The sequence below is a fragment of the Arachis duranensis genome, chromosome 10, assembly GCF_000817695.3.
Source record: "Arachis duranensis cultivar V14167 chromosome 10, aradu.V14167.gnm2.J7QH, whole genome shotgun sequence".
NCBI classification, from domain to species: Eukaryota; Viridiplantae; Streptophyta; class Magnoliopsida; order Fabales; family Fabaceae; genus Arachis; species Arachis duranensis.
In genome coordinates this window covers 18,171,739-18,175,003 of record NC_029781.3, presented here as the reverse complement: position 1 = coordinate 18,175,003, position 3,265 = coordinate 18,171,739, and the positions used below count along the sequence as shown (strand labels likewise).

General features: G+C 43.1%; 1 non-coding gene across 1 annotated transcript; it reads left to right on the top strand.

The window, feature by feature from the left end:
* The first annotated feature begins 3,086 nt into the window (after positions 1–3,086).
* On the top strand, positions 3,087–3,194 carry LOC127743658 (small nucleolar RNA R71). The gene has a single exon (XR_008005042.1). It is a non-coding gene; the product is annotated as a small nucleolar RNA R71 (small nucleolar RNA).
* Positions 3,195–3,265: the final 71 nt, after the last annotated feature.

Sequence of the window (3,265 nt, the reverse complement as noted above, 5' to 3'; positions counted from 1 at the left end):
AAATGTCTATGAGAACTTGGTCCAACCTTTGATCAAAGTTGACCCTTCTAGTGTAAGGGTGTTCATCTCCTTGCATTATGGACAAGTTGAATGCCAACCTTACATTTTTCGGACTAAAATCTAAGCATTTCCCCCGAACCATTGTAAGCCAATTCTTTGGATCCGGGTTCACACTTTGATCATGGTTCTTGGTGATCCATGCATTGGCATAGAACTCTTGAACCATTAAGATTCCGACTTGTTGAATGGGGTTGGTAAGAACTTCCCAATCTCTTCTTTGAATCTCATGTCGGATCTCCGGATATTCACTCTTTTTGAGTTTGAAAGGGACCTCGGGGATCACCTTCTTCATGGCCACAACTTCATAGAAGTGGTCTTGATGCACCCTTGAGATGAATCTCTCCATCTCCCAAGACTCGGAGGTGGAAGCTTTTGCCTTCCATTTCCTCTTTCTAGAGGTTTCTCCGGCCTTAGATGCCATAAATGGTTATGGAAAAACAAAAAGCAATGCTTTTACTACACCAAACTTAGAAGGTTTGCTCGTCCTCGAGCAAAAGAAGAAAGAAGAGAGTAGAAGAAGAAGAAATGAAGGAGATGGAGGTGGCTTTGTGGTTCAGCCAAAGGGAGAGAAGTAGTGTTTAGGTTGTGTGAAAATGAGGTGGTGAAGATGGGTTTATATAGGAGTGGAGAGGGGTATATGGTTCAGCCATTATGGGTGGGTTTGGGAGGGAAAGTGGTTTGAATTTGAATGGTGAGGTAGGTGGGGTTTTATGAAGGATGGATGTGAGTGGTGAAGAGAATAGTGGGATTTGATAGGTGAGGGGTTTTGGGGAAGAGGTGTTGAGTTGATTGGTGAATAGGTGAAGAAGAGAGAGAGTGGTGGGGTAGGTGGGGATCCTGTGGGATCCACAGATCCTGAGGTGTCAAGGAAAATTCATCCCTGCACCAAGTGGCGAGCAAAAATGCTCTTTATGATAATTCTGGCGTTAAACGCCGGGCTGGTGCCCATTTCTGGTGTTTAACGCCAGCTTCTTGCCCTTTCCTGGCGTTTAACGCCAGTCTGGTGCCCCTTTCTGGCGTTAAACGCCCAGAATGGTGCCAGATTGGGCGTTAAATGCCCATTTGCTGCCTTTACTGGCGTTTAAACGCCAGCAAGGTTTTCCTTCAAGGTGTGCTATTTTTCTTTCTATTTTTCATTCTGTTTTTGCTTTTTCAATTGATTTTGTGACTTTCCATGATCATCAACCTACAGAAAACATAAAATAACAAAGGAAAATAGATAGATATAACATTGGGTTGCCTCCCAACAAGCACTTCTTTAATGTCAGTAGCTTGACAGTGGGTTCTCATAGAGCCTCACAGATACTCAGAGCAATGTTGGATCCTCCCAACACCAAACTTAGATTTTGAATGTGGGGGTTCAACACCAAACTTAGAAGTTGGTTGTGGCCTCCCAACACTAAACTTAGAGTTTGACTGTGGGGGCTGTGTTTGACTCTGTTTTGAGAGAAGCTCTTCATGCTTCCTCTCCATGGTAACAGAGGGATATCCTTGAGCCTTAACACAAGGGATTCTTCATTCACTTGAATGATCAATTCTCCTCTGTCAACATCAATCACAGCCTTTGCTGTGGCTAGGAATGGTCTGCCAAGGATGATGGATTCATCCATGCACTTTCCAGTCTCTAGGACTATGAAATCAGCAGGGATGTACTGGTTTTTAACCTTTACCAGAACATCCTCTACAAGTCCATAAGCTTGTTTTCTTGAATTATCTGCCATCTCTAGTGAGATTCTTGCAGCTTGTACCTCAAATATCCCTAGCTTCTCTATTACAGAGAGAGGCATGAGGTTTATACTTAACCCTAAGTCACACAGAGCCTTCTTAAAGGTCATGGTGCCTATGGTACAAGGTATTGAGAACTTCCCAGGGTCCTGTCTCTTTTGAGGTAATCTCTGCCGAGTCAAGTCATCCAGTTCTTTGGTGAGCAAAGGGGGTTCATCCTCCCAAGTCTCATTACCAAATAACTTGTCATTTAGCTTCATGATTGCTCCAAGGTATTTAGCAACTTGCTCTTCAGTGACATACTCATCCTCTTCAGAGGAAGAATACTCATCAGAGCTCATAAATGGTAGAAGTAAATCCAATGGAATCTCTATGGTCTCTGTGTGAGCTTCAGATTCCCATTGTTCCTCATTTTATGAGCCTCAGATTCCCATGGTTCCTCATTAGGGAACTCATTGGAGGCCAGTGGACGTCCATTGAGGTCTTCCTCAGTGGCGATCACTGCCTCTTCCTCCTCTCCAAGTTCGGCCATGTGGGTCATGTTAATGGCCTTACATTCTCCTTTTGGATTCTCTTCTGTATTGCTTGGAAGAGTACTAGAAGGGAGTTCAGTAATTTTCTTGCTCAGCTGTCCCACTTGTGCCTCCAAATTCCTAATGGAGGACCTTGTTTCAGTCATGAAACTTTGAGTGGTTTTGATTAGATCAGAGACCATGGTTGTTAAGTCAGAGTGGCTCTGCTTAGAATTCTCTATCTGTTGCTGAGAAGATGATGGAAAAGGCTTGCCATTGCCAAACCTGTTTCTTCCACCATTATTGTTGTTGAAACCTTGTTGAGGTCTCTGTTGATCCTTCCATGAGAGATTTGGAAGATTTCTCCATGAAGGATTATAGGTGTTTCCATAGGGTTCTCCCATGTAATTCACCTCTTCCATTGAAGGGTTCTCAGGATCATAAGCTTCTTCTTCAGATAAAGCGTCCTTAGCACTGCCTGGTGCAGCTTGCATTCCAGACAGACTTTGAGAAATCATATTGACTTTGCTGAGTCAATATTTTGTTCTGAGCCAGTATGGCATTCAGAGTATCAATCTCAAGAACTCCTTTCTTCTGATTCGTCCCATTGTTCACAGTATTCCTTTCAAAAGTGTACATGAATTGGTTATTTGCAACCATTTCAATGAGTTCTTGAGCTTCTACAGGCAACTTCTTTAGATGAAGAGATCCTCCAGCAGAGCTGTCCAATGACATCTTGGACAGTTCAGACAGACCATCATAGAAGATACCTATGATGCTCTATTTAGAAAGCATGTCAAAGGGACACTTTCTGATCAATTGTTTGTATCTTTCCCAAGCTTCATAGAGGGATTCACCTTCCTTCTGTCTGAAGGTTTGGACTTCCACTCTAAGCTTACTCAATTTTTGAGGTGGAAAGAACTTTGCCAAGAAGGCATTGACTAGCTTTTCCCAAGAGTTCAGGCTTT